At 42.9% G+C, this 16,816-nt stretch overlaps 1 protein-coding gene across 7 annotated transcripts in view; it reads right to left on the bottom strand.

The window, feature by feature from the left end:
- RUSC2 (RUN and SH3 domain containing 2) overlaps nt 1-16,816 on the bottom strand; it is a 63,400-nt gene that overhangs the window by 29,489 nt on the left and 17,095 nt on the right. For 2 of the 7 annotated variants that reach the window (XM_025281677.3, XM_025281683.3), the window contains exon 1: nt 7,677-7,826. The exons of 4 other annotated variants lie outside the window; for them this stretch is intronic. The gene's annotated coding sequence lies outside the window, so the exon portion shown is untranslated. Of the gene's footprint in view, nt 1-6,243; nt 7,590-7,676; nt 7,827-16,816 lie in introns of those variants that run through there. One more of the 7 variants, XM_025281678.3, reaches the window with a different exon arrangement.

Here is a 16,816-nt window from a genome sequence, read left to right as displayed (position 1 = left end):
GGCAACCCACTCCAGTATTCTTGCCTGGAGAATCCCAGGGACAGAGGAGCCTAGTGGGCTGTCGTCTCTGGGGTCGTACAGTCGGACATGACTGAAGCAACTTAGCAGCAGCAGCAAGGTAACCTGGTCAGTTTGAGCAAACTCTCGGAGATGCTGAAGGACAGGGAAACCTGGCGTGCTGTAGTCCATGGGCACGACTTAGCAACTGAACAACAACAACAAAAGGGAACTCGGTCAGTAATGTCTGACCTGGCCAGACACAGAACCGTCTGACTCCGAAGTCAGTGTTCTTAACTACTTGTCACACTGCCTTTTGAGTTCCCGTCACTACTTCTATCATCCGAGTTCAGACCTGCAGGCACCCCTCCTCTGAATTATCATACAGTCTTCTAATCAGTTTTCTTGCTTTCATTCTGGCTGTCTCCTCCCAGCTATCCTATATACTGACAGAAGAATAATTTCCCCAAAGTACTGCCTCAATATTGGTATCCTTACTTTACTACTGAAAAGTTGTTAGTGGCTCCCCACTGCCTACAGGATAATCCAAATCCCTTAATGTGGTATTCAAAGCTCCTTCCCACTTATCCAACCATGTTCTATCAGATGACAAATTTATTCTGAATTTTGGCTCAGTCCACTGGGAAGACATCTGGAATGCTCCATTTTCCTTGCCTTTGTTTCTTTTTAAAGGATCTAGCTCAAATTCTACCATGTCTGGAAGCTTTTCTTTATCATGAAAGTCTTTATTCTGAACTTTTTCAATATCAACTGTCTACACAACTCATTTTATACCAAGTCTTGGCCATTTTATTTTGTTATTTATCTCTTGATGACAGCTCACTTTTGACGAGTGGGATTGTCTTATATCTTGTAAGTAATTCTGAGCCCAGATTCTTGGCACTCAGTAAGGCACCACTGATGTTTGCTTGGTAAAGCTATTGAATGGCAGGCCCAGTGGGCTAGTTGGACTCAAGTCAGCTTTCAGAAGGTTAGCTTAGCCTGAGAATAAGTTTTTTTTTTTTTTTAACTTTTAAAATCGTTTCTTTTATTCATTTATTTTTAAATTTTCATTGGAGTATAGCTGCTTTACAATGTTGTGTTAGTTTCTGCTGTATAGCAAAGTGAATCAGTTATACGTATATATGTATCCCCTCTCTTTTAGAGTTCCTTCCCAGTTAGGTCACCACAGAGCATTAAGTAGAGTTCCCTGTGCTATACGGTAGGTTTTCATTAGTTATCTATTTTATACATGTGTATATATGTCGATCCCAATCTCCCAATTCATCCCACCTCCCCTTCCCCCTCTTAGTGTCTATGTGTTTGTTCTCTGCATCTGTGTCTCCATCTCTACCTTGTAAACAGGTTATCCGCACCATTTTTCTAGATCCCACATATATTAGTTAATCTACAGTATTTGTTTTTCTGACTTACTTCACTCTGTATGACAGTCTCTAGGTCCATCCATGTCTCTGCAAATGGCACAATTTCATTCCTTTTTATGGCGGAGTAATACTCCATTGTATAAACGTACCACATCTTCCCTATCCATTCCTCTGTTGATGGATGTTTAGGCTGTTTCCAGGTTCTGGCTATTGTAAACAGTGCTGCAATAAACACTGCAGGGCATGTATCTTTCAGAATTACAGTTTTCTCCAGGTATATGCCCAGGAGTGGGGTTGTTGGGTCATATGGTAGTTCTATTTTTAGCTTTTTAAGGAACTTTCAAACTGTTCTCCATAGTGGCTGTATCAATATACATCCCCATCAACAGTGTAAGAGGGTTCCCTTTTCTCCACACCCTCACTGGCATTTATTGTTTGTAAGAGAATAGCATATTTGATTGATAAGAGGCAAGGAAGGAAGGAAGATGAAAACCAAAAAGTTAAGCCTTAGCAAAGTGCTTAGTAAATAAATCTTCAAGGCCAAGATATCTCTTAACCCCTCATTTCTTTCCATTTTCATACTAAGGACGGAAAGATGACTGAGCAGCCATGTCTTCAGTCAGTACTTCACTACCGTTTATTTCCACAGTCAGGATCCTAGAGTGAAGACTGCAAAGTGAGAGCCTGGTGGTCACATCTTGTATGTCGACAGATTTTATGTGGTTTGCACAAGCATTTCTACTGTGGTCAGAATGGCATGTCTTGGATCACTAGCAAGGCAAGGGATAGCTAAACCCAAGTCAGGCTGAGACCCCTGAAGCAAGCTCATGTGATCCAGGGTTGATGGTTCCTCCAAACTTTTGGAGAAAAACATCTCCAACTTAAGTCGACAGGATTCTCAAAATTAAGGAGTAAGCAAAAATTAATTTTCATCAAAGATCACAAATATACATGGAAACAAGATACTATGAATGAATAACAGAAAACAACAAGTAATAGATTTAAACTGCAAAAACTTCAAATATTAAGAACATCTGAGGCAGAACACAAATCAGCTATGGGTAAAATGCTTTAAATAAAGGATAAATTCTCACAGATAAGCAGTTAGTAAGACATTATTAGAAAGATCCAGGGGAGGTGAAAATAAAACATATCTGAATATAATCATTGGCTGCTGAGCATTCTTATGCCTGGACCAGGCTATGCTATAGGGAGTTGCCAAGTGAAAAAAAGGATATGGAGGCTAAGGGGAGATAAACATCTTGCTGTAGATCTGAATGGTAGCCTATTCAAAACACTATGTGAAAATGCTCAATAAATTATAAACATTTTATAGAAATGTAATGCATTGTTGTTACTCTTTAAAAATACCAGCATCCATTGAAGATTTACCTGAATTATTAATAGTTGTTTACTGTGATGGTTGAAAAATGATGATTTTCTTTCTATTATTCCTCCTACATTTATTAGCTGGCATTCCAATATGAGAAAGATTTCCTGTTTCCTTCCTATTTATTTTTTTTTTGGTACCTGTATAGATTTTTGGCTTTTTAAAAAACATTCAGTGGGTCATAATCTCTTGCTGGGTATTATTGATTTTGATGGTCATTATTTCAGATTTGGCAGTATTTGGCTTTTTTTGTGTGAAGATTTTTATTGTTGTGTACAAACTTTTTAAACTTAATCATTAAAAATTTTTTTAGCTGCATCAGGTCTTAGCTGTGGCATGTGGGCTTAGCTGGCCTGCAGCATGTGGAACCTTATTTTCTTGACCAGGAATCACACCTGCATCTCCTCCATTGGAAGGTAGATTCTTAACCATTGGACCACCAGGGAAGTCCTCAAGTTAACTATTTATTTTTGGAATAATTTTTAGAAAAGTAACAAAGATAGTTAGGAGTGTATCCCTATGTCTTTTCAACCAGCATCCCCTAATGTTACCATCTTATATAGTCATGGTGGATTTGCCAAAACAAGGAAATCAACACTGAATACAGTATTATTATCTGAAGTTGCAGATTGTGAGGATTTTGCCAGTTGTCCCACTAATGTTCTTTTTTTTTTTTTTTTTTTTTTACTATTTGGCTTTTTAAAAACTATATATATATACACATATATATGTATATACACATGTATATAACTTTTATAAAATGTAAATTGTTTTAAAGCAAAATAAAGCCCTCCTTCTCCCCTTCAAAAGATAGGTAGATATATACTGGAGGCTATAGATAAACAGCTTGGACAGTGTTTTAAGTATAGTTTAGCAAATAAAAAGATCTGTATTTCCCATAATCAAGACACTGAGTAGTTTTGGGAACTATCAGGCAGGTAACTTTCAGTGAAGGCAGTACTGAAAAACAGATAAGACAATGTGATCCGAATACATTTCTGTCCCTAGCCTTTCCCAATCGCTCTGCTTACCTTTCACCTCAGGACACTTTTCTTTGGACATTAGCATGAAGTACTTGCCTGTGTTGACCTAGTCAGGTATCCTCTACACCAGAAACCATCTATGTTAGGTAACTCCTTTTGGCCATGTTTTTGCCTCAGACTGCATGAGTGATTCCAATAGGAAAGGTCAGAAGTGCCCAAATCATACTGAATAAAAATAAACCACAATTTACCATATACTCTTTTCTCTGAGGGAGAAGCATCCCAAGGCCATGAATTAATATCATCTCAAGAGTCAATCAATCAATCAAATAAGTCATTAGTATCCACTGCACACACTTCTGCTGTGTACAAAGCACTGTGCTGGGTGTTTAGGGGTAAGAGCTCAACTTGAGGGGCTCATAATTTTGTTAAAATCATTGCCAACATGCCTCTGTGGAGGGCTAGGGAAGCAAGAAAGATGTTTCAGGATGTAAGATAAGGGTCAGAGCAGTGGTTTCAAGCTTTTTCAGCCCCAATACATAGAACAACTCTGGTTGAAGCATGGAGGGCCTAAAGCCCCATATACTCCAACTCCTTCTCTCCACTTCAGAGGGGACCCCCAAAGGCACTTCCAGGGGACCCTAGGGCTCAGATGAAAAAATTCTGAAAATCTCTGGGCAAAGGCAAGACTGAGCACGGTTGGTTGGGATCGGGGAAATGGGGAGTGAAACAAAAACTGAGAGAAATCACCTCTTTTACTTCATGACTCTCAAATCATATATGCTTGGAAAATGATGTCAATTAACTGTATCAGCAGCAGACTTATTTCACAGTACAGAAAATAACTTTCTAAGTGAATTCAGAAAAATCAGTTTGTGTAATTACCCCCATGCCTACTAAGGGTCTATGTCTTTATAGGCCATGAGATTTGATGGACACTGAATTTCCTCTAAGACAAGTACTTCTCACTGAAATGTGTGAGAGATGTTGAAAGAATTTGGAGATTTAAGAATTGGTGGTAATAATAATGCCTGCAGTCTCTGGGCTGAGTTGCAAGGAGAGGATAAACAGGCTATTAGCTGCCTGAGAGCACCAGGCTGTGACATCAGGAGTCCGATTCCACAAATGGAATAGCAGCCAATGCCCAGGAGCACGTCTGTCTTTCCTCCAGGTTGTGTGCTCCAAGCTGAGGAGGCCACTGTTCTGAACTGGCATTAAGTTATTTTGGACTCCAAGCGAGGCCAGCCAGTGTGCTGGGTGTGTACTAGAAGAGGCCTAGCCTGAAAGGCTGTCCCAGACACACCCAGCTGCTTCCTTATCAGGCCTCCCTAATGTACAGTCTTCTTTCAAAGCATAGAGCTTGCTTTGTGTTTGGCTTCTCAAATATGTTACAGAAAGGTTCAGCTAAAAGTCCATCCTCCCCCCCAAAATCAAATAGACTCTAGAAGAGGCCTGACTCTGAAGTACAACAGAATGGGCTCTTTCCTAGGACTACCTGGTGTGGGTTTATCTCCTTTCCCCCAAGTCTTATTATTGTTCAGTTGCTAAGTCATGTCTGCCTCTTTGTGACCTCATGGACTTCAGGATGCCAGGCTTCCCCGTCCTTCACTATCTCCCGAAATTTGTTTATGTCCATTGAGTCAGTGTTGCCATCTAACTATCTCATCCTCTGCAGCCCTCTTTTCCTTTTGTCTTCAATCATTCCCAGCATTAGGGTCTTCTCCAATGAGTTGGCTCTTCGCATCAGGTGGCCAAAAGTCTATCTCCTCCCTTATGAACTGGAAATATGTAGGCAACTTTAATGGAACCAAAATTCACAGACAGAATATGTTGGGGGTGAAACCCCCAACAAGTTCCAAGCCTTTTACTTCTCAGGCTCAGTTGTGAGGAGAGTGCAGCACTAGGAATTATACCTAAGAAAAGAATAATCTAGAAGCCACTGATCCTCATGGAGCTGTAAAGGGTCTCTCCTTTATTCCATAGAAATACCATGATAATCAACTCAGCTTTGTTCCCGTTTCTCCTTCTGCTCAAATGGGATTACACCTAGAAAAATATTCTCTTCCAGTAATCCAGCCAGCAAGTGCATGTCCTTCTCCATTAGATCAATCATTTGATTCCCTTCTTAGTTCAACTCATAGCACCTGTTTGGAGGCAGGAGGCTAAATCAGATAACTTCTTAAGGTACCTTTCAACTCTAATTATAAACTAAGCTAAATTAAAACCTTGGGCCCAAGGGAAGGTCCCTATGCAGTGTGCTAATAAACGTCTTCCCTCTCAACATAAATACATGGATATACACACACAGAGAAAGACACACACAGACACACACACACACACACATCCCTATACTTCCAAGTGCCTGGCTTCTAACTGCCACAGTTAGAAGTCTCAAAGGACTGAGAACTTGCTGTAAATCCTCCTCTTTTGAGGATGTAGTTAGGGAGAGAGGGGAGGACTACAGAGAATTAGGAGAGTCAATTCCTACCTTGACAGGTTGAGTTCTTCAGATGGAGGGGGTGGAGGATGCAGCAGTGGATAAACAGACAGAGAGACAGAGCCTCCTAATGCTAGGTGCAGGGGAGCAGCAAGGAGCAGGAAGCCACCAAGACAGAGACAGTGAACCAGGGGTGAGTGTTGAAAGGTCCAGCGTGGGCTGCTCTACTTGGAGGACAGCGCTCAAATGTATATTTGCAGAAGCAAGTTAGCTGGGACAAAAAGGTCCCTATGCTGCTCCACTGTTCAGTGTGGTCGACCCTTTGCTCTTCCTTTGGCTGCTCCTTTTGGCTTCTAGCCTCTAGGAAGCAAAGCCAGAATGTTTTCGGCTTCCCCTCCCCCAAGGCAGTGGACTGAGTCGTGCGGGGCGGGTAAGCTGCTATCCAATCAGACTCTCGAAAGCTGTAAATAAAAGGCCACATATGCACAGTGAAGTAGGCTATGAGAAGAATCTAGATTGAATTACCACAAGCCAGTTGTAGAGCCAGGGTGGGGGAGGCAGGAGAAAGAGGAGAGAGACGCCTAGCTGCCCTTCAAGGAAATATTTTCATTCAAGCACACTCCACCCTCAGCAGGACTGCTAGAAACCATCAAAGCCTTGCTTCCCGGGAAACCGTGTTCTAGTCTCACCCCAGTCTCAGCAGAGGGATCATAGCCCCTGAGACACCTCAGTCAAGTCAAAAGCCTTTTCCCAGATGTGACTTACTTCCCAATAGACTTGAAATGACAGTCTCCAAGACCAGCTCCCGATGCTTGGGACTGCCTTATTAGCAGGCAGCAGCGAAGACCATTCCTGCGTACCCAATACTGTATTTGCTTTGGTTATAAGACTAAAGTGAGAGCAAACTGATATTTACTTTAAAACCTTTTAAAGCAGGTGGCAAGAATCTTGCCTGGGCCCACAATATTCAGGAGCCTAGGTTCTGTAATGATTCAGAGCATGGATTTTGGCATTGACAGGTTTGGATTCAAATTGGACACTCTTCCTGCCAGCTGTGGGCTTCGGGAAGTTATTCAACTTCACTAAACTTCAGCTTCCTCATTTGCAAAACTGTCATGATATTTTCCCTCAAGGGCTTGAGGGAGAATTGAATAAGATATTACACGTAAGTGCCTGACACAAGGTAAGCGCTCAGCCATGGTTACTATTATTATTAGAGTGTTGTCAGATGACCAATGGAGACCTTACCTCTCTCTTTCCTTTCCCAATTTCCCAGAAAACCTAAAGGCTCCAGATCCAGGGAACTGGCAGGGCAAAACCTCTTCAAAAGAGCCAAAGGAACTGAAAAGAGTCATTTTTTCCCCCCTCCCTTCCACTAGGACTGAATCAGTAAGCCTGTGCCCATTACACTCTAGACTCACTGGCCGGCCCTAGGAACCTAAGGCTCTCCCAAACCAAAGATACTAATCCATCTCTAGTGTTACCTGTTGTGGGGCATGCTCCCAGACTGATGGTGCTTCTCCAGGGGCCCCAGATCAGATTCCAGTAGATGTAGGAAAGAAACAGTCTGATCCCAAGTTGGCAGGATAGGTCCGGCCAGGCTGTTGTCTGCCCATCACAGCTGCCTGTGAGGCCTATGGGTTAATAATAGCAACTCTGATGCCAATGGATTAAGACAGCACTGTAGGAGGTGTTTATTTTTACACTCTGGCGTCAGTATCAAGTTCTACTGGTTACTGCCCAAATCTAGGGCAGCTTCCTGCTACAAGAGTGGCCTCAGTCTTCTCCAGGATGCTGAGTTGCATTCTGGAGGAAATGAGCCTTGTTGAAAACAGTTTAGTAATAACAAGGACAGGGAAGGGGAAAAGGAACAAACAGAGTTGTCATAGGTCCAGCTGTCTGGTCCCAAATCTCTGGGACCAGGTGGACCTCAACTGAGAGCTGTTGTTCACAGCATCCTCCTGAGTCAGGAAGGCCCTGGACAAGGGACCTGATATGTTATTTACATTGTTTTGGAAGGGTGGGTGTATGTGTGCATGCGTGCACGTGCGCGAGCACACACACACACACACACACACACTGGTTGCACTGAAATGATCTGAATAAAATTAAGGAAAGACTGTTACTTAACTAAGCAGAAGCTCCGCCTCATCAGTCACAAGTCCCAGATTAGTGCTGTGACTGCTGACCTTGTGCAAAAAAAGAAAAAAACCTACCTGGGAAGGTTTTATAGGATATTTCAAAGAAAGGATGGTTAGGCTGGTCGTTATTTGATTTGCATGGTATTTTCAGAAGGTATATCAAATCCCTTGAAAAATCATTTGGCTAGAGCTTCTTTCCTAGAAATGACACAATAGGATAGAAATACCAAGAAACCAGTTCTCATCCGGCCAGGAGTCAGTGCCTAGAAAAATCTTTTGTGAAAGCCTCCTTCTTCCCCAAGGCATAGAGGTGGAGTTCTAGGGACCTTACGCTTTGAACACAGAATCTGGAACTCTGTGGATATCCCAGTCACATCCCCGAAAGGCAGTCCTAACACAGATTTCGTCTAGTCCCCTCTGGCAGACAGGGAGGTGAGGAGGCTGGCAGCTGGACAGCTGATGTAAATAGATGGGTCTGGGCTACTGAGGGGTCATGTGCACAGCAGACTGCTGTGGAATGACAAAAATGTACCACACACCAGGTAGGAATGCTGAAGTGCAAAGAAAGCAGCAGCCAAGCACACAATAACAGTGACTCCATCATCTTCTGCGTAAGACTGACTCATAGCCATCGTCAGAGACACAACATAGCAACATCTTGAGGAGTAGGAAGGTAGGCTGGTGAACCACCCATTCAGTACATTTTTTCTCCTGCCATTCAAGGCTTATCTACCTGGTCATCAGAACAACAATGCAGCCTCAGAATCAACTAGATTTGATGACTCAAGATATGCAGTTGGATCTCAGCTCCATCTGGAAGCTACTCATGCCTAGGATAGTGGCAGGATGCCCGGATAGGAACACTGCTCTCATTCTTGGCTTTTTCTCTGACTTGCTGGGTCATCTTGGGGCAGGGTACCTGTCCTCTCCAAGTTCTAGGTTTACCATTTGGAGAAGGGGCTAATTGTATCCACCTTCTGGTGAGATGGCAAGAAAATATTTTAACAATCAAATAATAAGTAGTAAGAATACAACTTGAGATTATCATATAAGTAAAGTAAGTCAGAAAGAGAAAGGCAAATATCATATGATATCACTTATATGGGGAATCTGAAATATAAGACACACGAACCTACCTATGAAACAGAAACAGAATCACACGTGTAGAGAACAGATTGGTGGTTGCCAAGGGGATGGGGGGAGGAGGAATGGAGTAGAAGTTCTGGGTTAGTAGATGTAAGCTTTTATATATAGAATGGATAAACAACAAGGTCCTCCTGTATAGCACAAAGAACTATACTTGATATCCTATGATAACCCATAATGGAAAAGAATATTTAAAAAAGAATATACATATATATGGGCTTCCCTGGTAGCTCAGCTGGTAAAGAATCTGCCTGTAATGCAGGAGACCCTGCTTCGATTCCTGAGTCAGGAAGATCCCCTGGAGAAGGGATAGGCTACCCATTTAAGTATTCTTGGGCTTCCCTGGTGGTTCAGATAGTAAAGAATCCACCTCCAGTGCGGGAGACCTGAGTTCGATCCCAGGGTTGGGGAGATTCCCTGGAGGAGGGCATGACAACCCACTCCAGTATTCTTGCCTGGAGAATCCCCACGGACAGAGGACCCTGGCAGGCCCATGGGGTCGCAAAGAGTCGAACACGACTGAGTGACTAAACACAGCACAGCAGAGCATACTGTATATACACATATATGTATATAAACTGAATCACTTTGTTGAAGAGCAGAAATTAGAACATTGTAAATCAATTATACTTCAATAAAAAATAAGTAGCAAGAAATTTAAATGCTATAAATTCTTTGGACCAAAGTATTTTAAAACTGTGACTGTCACTCATGCATATAGTAGAGAGGCCTGGTCTTGCATATTTTTATTCTTCTGGGTCACAGTGGCCATGTTGGGAAGTGAACCTGGCCTGTACTTAGAGGTAGAGTTCTTTTCTTTCAGGCATATAATCCCCACCACTGGCTTGAGGAACAGTTGAAACAGTCAGGAATCTGCTTACCTAGATATAAGCTATTAATTTCTACTAATGTGTAATAGAGAAAGTAGAAAATTGCAAACAGAAAGAAATGCCTCTACTCACCCACTTGCTCCATCTAAAGGCCTGATAAAGCAGTGTCAATGAAAGGATATATTCCGCTGCTCCGTTAGAACAAAGGCAATAGTGTATTCTAAACCCAATACAAGGCTTCACTCTTTCTGGCCCAGCAATCATTAGTTTGCCAGGTCCCCAGCACTTTTGGAAAGTAGAAATAGAAATTTATTCGTCATTGATGCTGATACCTTTTTTTTCTGCAAGTGCCTACCCTAGGGTTCAAAACAGATTTTTCTGCAGCCTCCAGCTTCTGGTGAGCTTTCAGGAAACCCTCCTTTCAGCAAACGCTGTCTGTAAAGGGCCAGACAGTTACTACTTAGGCTTTGTGGCTGTAAAGTTCTGCTATATACTCCCTTCTTCCTTTTTTTAAAAAACAATTCTTTAAAAATGTAAAAACCATTCTCAGTGTAAATGTAAAACCTTATAAAGTTATTCTGGCATGGACCATAATTTGCTGATTTCTATTCTGGACTTTAAAGGCCTCTCTATTCAAAGTCTGTTTCTCAAAATTCTGACTCTGCTGGGCCTGCCTAGGGATCCTCTTTCCTCTTCCCACATGGTTGTTGCATATATTTCAGAGGCAGCTCCCCTCTAAGGAGCCACTGAGGAATGTGAAGGAAGAATTCTGAGTTTATTTGTATTGGAGCTGACAGACTGGCTAATTCCCTTCATATAAAGTGCTTCAAAAACATCTGTGGAATTTAGCTTATTGCATTATCATTCTGGAGTGCAGACTGAGCCATAAACAGTCTTTATCTTTCTATTTCTATTTAATAATACCATCCCATGCCTCTACCAGGCCTTTTTCTTTTCTTCTTCTCCTGCTCCCCAGGTTCCAAACCCACACTTGAACTGACCTGGGTCTCAAGTCCTTCTCTCTTACCTATCCTTCCCTTTTCTATATGTGGTATGGTTGTAGATAGCAAGGGAACTATCAACAGTCAGATGAGTTTGGATATAGTAAATATGGATGAAAGGCATGAGGAGAGAGGTGAGCTTATTTTAAGTAAAGACATACAGCTGTAAATCTAGGCTCCTTTACTAATAGTTAAAATAGCTTTGTAAACAGGGCTTAAACTACTATAAAAGCAACGTAAGGACAATGTGCAAAGAGTCAGGAATTACCAGAGTTATGCTGGAGAAGGGATAGGCTACCCAATCCAGTATTCTTGAGTTTCCCTTGTGGCTCAGCTGGTAAAGAATCCGCCTGCAATGTGGAAAACTGGGGTTCGATCCCTGGGTTGAGAAGATCCCCTGGAGAAGGGACAGGCTACCCACTCCAGTATTCTGGCCTAGAGAATTCCACAGACTGTATAGTCCATGGGGTCGCAAAGAGTTGGACATGACTGAGCGACTTGCCCTTTCACTACCTTACCACACAACATAGACTAGAAGGGGATGACCTGTAGCTAAAGAATAATACTTACAATGACTGTAGCCATTATTTACTATCTATGTGATATTTATTATCTCATCTGATGTGAAGAGCTGACTCATTGGAAAGGACCCTGATGTTGGGAAAGATTGAGGGCAGGAGGAGAAAGGGGCGACAGAGGATGAGATGGTTGCATGGCACCACTGACTCTATGGACATGAGTTTGAGCAAACTCCAGGAGATAGTGAAGGACAGGGAAGCCTGGCATGCTACAGTTCATGGGGTGGCAAAGAGTCAGACACAACTTAGCGACTAAACAACAACAATAATAGTCTACCAAGCTACTGCTGTGCTAGATGTCTGCCTAATACTTCATTTGAGAGAAAAAGCAAAAGGTACAGGCAAATCCTTGTCTAAGGCAAATCCTAATTCAATGAGAAAGCTATTTGTTATTTTGAAAGATTCAAGTTACATTCAAAATTCTAAAATGCCTCATATCAGCTTGAGAAAATTATGGAAATAAGAACAATTAATATAAGAATATTCTTGAAAGTTGTACCTGTTTCATGTATAATTTAGAAATATAACTGGTCACACCTGAAAAAGGGAGATTTTCTTGTATTTTTGTTTATCATAAATTCAGTTCAGTTCAGTTCAGTCGCTCAGTGGTGTCTGACTCTTTGTGACCCCATGCATCACAGCACGCCAGGCCTCCCTGTCCATCACCAACTCCCGGAGTTCACTCAGACTCATGTCCATCAAGTCGGTGATGCCATCTAGCCATCTCATCCTCTGTTGTCCCCTTTTCCTCCTGCCCCCAATCCCTCCCAGCATCAGGGTTTTTTCCAATGAGTCAATTCTTCGCATGAGGTGGCCAAAGTATTGGAGTTTCAGCTTCAGCATCAGTCCTTCCAATGAACACCTAGGACTGATCTCCTTTAGGATGGACTGGTTGGATCTCCTTGCAGTCCAAGGCACTCTCAAGAGTCTTCTCCAACACCACAGTTCAAAAGCATCAATTCTTTAGTGCTCAGCTTTCTTCACAGTCCAACTCTCACATCCATACATAACCACTGGAAAAACCATAGCCTTGACGAGACGGACCTTTGTTGGCCAAGTAATATCTCTGCTTTTCAATGTACTCTCAAGGTTGGTCATAACTTTCCTTCCGAGGAGTAAGCGTCTTTTAATTTCATGGCTGCAGTCACCATCTGCAGTGATTTTGGAGCCCCCAAAAAATAAAGTCTGACACTGTTTCCACTGTTTCCCCATCTATTTCCCATGAAGTGATGGGACCGGATGCCATGATCTTCGTTTTCTGAATGTCGAGCTTTAAGCCAACTTTTTCACTCTCCTCTTTCACTTTCATCAAGAGGCTTTTTAGTTCCTCTTCACTTTCTGCCATAAGGATGGTGTCATCTGCATATCTGAGGTTATTGATATTTCTCCCAGCAATCCTGATTCCAGCTTATGCTTCTTCCAGCCCAGCGTTTCTCATGATGTACTCGGCATATAAGTTAAATAAGCAGGGTGACAATATACAGCCTTGACGTACTCCTTTTCCTATTTGGAACCAGTCTGTTGTTCCATGTCCAGTTCGAACTGTTGCTTCCTGACCTGCATACAGGTTTCTCAAGAGGCAGGTCAGGTGGTCTGGTATTCCCATCTCTTGAAGAATTTTCCACAGTTTATTGTGATCCACACAGTCAAAGGCTTTGGCACAGTCAATAAAGCAGGCCCCTAAGTTCACAAGTAGACATAAAACTGATGGTTACCTTTATAAGAGAGTTAATAATAAAAGAAATACATAGAAAACACAGGACTATATGGCAAGGAAGTATATTATAACTGTTTATATACATTTTCTCTCCTCCTTGATTGCATGTTAAGAACAGAAATGGTCTTATTCATCTTTGCAGTCATTTAACCTAGCCTAGAAGGAAATGGCAACCCACTCCAGTGTTCTTGCCTGGAGAATCCCAGGGACGGGGGAGCCTGGTGGGCTGCCCTCTCTGGGATCGCACAGAGTTGGACACGATTGAAGCGACTTAGCAGCAGCAGCAGAGTCTGGCACATGGTTTATAATGTTCACTGAGCTAAACTAAGGAGGAACTGAATCTTTACCAAAGTAAATTGGGAAAATTGCTTTTTCCAGAGCAGAATTTGGTTCATTGCAATTGTGGATGTATTTATACACACTAAGTTCTACTCCTCCCTAGTGGGATGTGGGGTGCTGAGTGGACAAAGTTGGTAGTGGCTGGCCTCTGGAATGTGCAGGGAGAGTAACCCCAGGTACGGCTCCTCTCCCTGCATCCCAACACCGCACTCCCTTCACTGCTATGGGAGCTGCACCATGAGAACCAAAATAGCACATTCCAGCCAGAATGTCCAACAGATGTCCTCTCTCTGTCTCGTGTCATCCGTCACCGTTGAACCTCACCAGTCTTCAACTCTGTTTTGTGAGCGGCTGAGCCTCCAGGAAAGAATGCAGGATGTGCCTCAAAAAGTCCAGCACTAGCTGAGGAACTGTTTGTTTTTTCCTAAAAATGGTCAGTCCATAAAAGTTACATAAGACTCGGCTCTCCTCACTGGGAGCTTTTCCAACTCCAGCTGGAGAGATTCCTCAAGCTGTTTAGAGTTCACGAAAAGAGTTTGAAATTTCCTGATTGGCTAGCCTATATTGGAGCCATCTCTGGGTAGCAATGGGGAGGTTCCAGCAGAGAACACTGTAACTCTTGTGCTCTCACTGCCCCTCAATTGTGGCCCCTTTGAGTTCCCCAGGGGACAGGAAATAGCACCATTTGTTTACAGTTAACATCTCAGAACAAAGATGAGCCCCACTACTAAAACCAGAGCCCCACTGCTAAAATCAGTGGCATCAAGTCTTTGAGGCTCCACCCAAATGAGGCAGAACTTAGGGAGTCTAATAGCTCACCCCAGAAGCACAACAAGGCTCTGGGAGGCCTTCCTCCCCTGCTTTGGGCAGATGTATAGAATTTGTTTGTGGCCCTGAGAACCTCAGATGCCGGTCTTGCCCAAGAACAAGATGAATGAGCCAATAAACATGAACCGAGCATTTATGAATTTCAAGGCACCAGACTATGTGAACAAAGCAGATCTGGGGCTGGCCTTCATATAGTGCTTATAAGTTCGCCTGGGGAGACTAAACAAACAACTAAATAATTATGACCACACAAACTATGAAGTAGGCCTTTGGAATGTGCTATATTCAAAGGATATACAGTTAATCCATAAAAGCCATCTCTGTCCATGGAAGGCAGTTAGCATATTTATTAAATCAGGGACCAGTTTATACTGAATTGGCAACCAAAATTATGTGTTTTGGTTGAAAACTCTGGCCCTTCAAGTAGTCACTGCTGCTGCTGTTTAGTTCTTCACTTTCTACCATAAGGGTGGTGTCATCTGCTGCTGCTGCTAAGTTGCTTCAGTCGTGTCCGACCCTGTGCGACCCCACAGATGGCAGCCAGGCTCCTCCGTCCATGGGATTCTCCAGGCAAGAACACTGGAGTGGGTTGCCATTGCCCTCTCCCAGGTAGGCACTAGAATCTATCAATAACTTGCTCTCAGTTGAGCCCCATTTTTATTCCCATTCATTCTGCAGGAGTTCAGTCCCTATTTACATCAAACACTTTTGTTTAAGGCATAAGAACTCACTTCAACTAAGAAACTGCTGTTCATTTATAATGAAGAAACTGAACTCTGATTTGCTCTCTCCAGCTTTAGGCGAAGCACTTTTCTTTCTGGTCAACATAGACCTTGACCTTGTGCACATGCTTAGTCACGTCCGACTCTTTGTGACCCCATGGACTGTGGCCTGCCAGGCTCTTCTGTCCATGGAATTTTCCAGGCAAGAATACTGGAGTGGTTGCCATTTACTCCTCCAGGAGATCTTCCCAACCCAGGGATCGAACCCATGTATCTTGTGTCTCTTGAATTGGCAGGCAGATTCTTTACCACTGTGCCACTTGGAAAGGAGCTAAGAAACGGCTGGTATATAACTCTGCCTCTAAGGACTAATTCTGGTGGGATCCAACATTCTCCTCTTGATGGCTGTTCGGCAGCTAGTTGTGATTTTGGTATTCTTGCAGGAGAAGATGAGTGCATGTCAGAATGGCCATCATGAAAAAGTCTAAAGGCAAATTATTTGACTCCCCTCACTTTCTTCACCTGTACATGGGGCTAATAATATCTCCTCTTACAGGGTGCTGGTGGAAGTTAAAAGATATAGAAAACATGTGGAACAATGATTGGCATTTAGTGAAGACTCAGATGACACTGGAGAAGGCGATGGCACCCCACTCCAGTACTCTTGTCTGGAAAATCCCATGGACGGAGGAGCCTCGTAGGCTGCAGTCCATGGGGTCGCGAAGAGTCGGACACGACTGAGCGACTTCCCTTTCACTTTTCACTTTCATGCATTGGAGAAGGAAATGGCAACCCACTCCAGTGTTCTTGCCTGGAGAATCCCAGGGATGGGGGAGCCTGGTGGGCTGCCGTCTATGGGGTCGCACAGAGTCGGAAATGACTGAAGTGACTTAGCAGCAGCAGCAGCAGATGACACCACCCTTATGGCAGAAAGTGAAGAAGAACTAAACAGCCTCTTGATGAAAGTGAAAGAGGAGAGTGAAAAAGCTGGCTTAAAGATCAACATTCAGAAAACGAAGATCATGGCATACAGTCCTATTACTTTATGGCAAATAGATGGGGAAACAGTGGAAACAGTGGCTGACTTTATTTTTCTGGGCTCCAAAATCACTGCAGATGGTGACTGCAGCCATGAAATTAAAAGACGCTTACTCCTTGGAAGGAAAGTTATGTCCAACCTAGATAGCATATTAAAAAGCAGAGACGTTACTTTGTCAACAAAGGTCCATCTATTCAAGGCTATGGTTTCTCCAGTGGTCATGTATGGATGTAAGAGTTGGACTGTGAAGAAAGCTGAGTGCCAAAGAATTGATGCTTTTGAA

The sequence above is a fragment of the Bubalus bubalis genome, chromosome 3, assembly GCF_019923935.1.
Source record: "Bubalus bubalis isolate 160015118507 breed Murrah chromosome 3, NDDB_SH_1, whole genome shotgun sequence".
Taxonomy (NCBI): Eukaryota; Metazoa; Chordata; class Mammalia; order Artiodactyla; family Bovidae; genus Bubalus; species Bubalus bubalis.
Note: the sequence above shows the minus strand (reverse complement) of the source record. Positions and strands in the feature narration are given on the sequence as shown.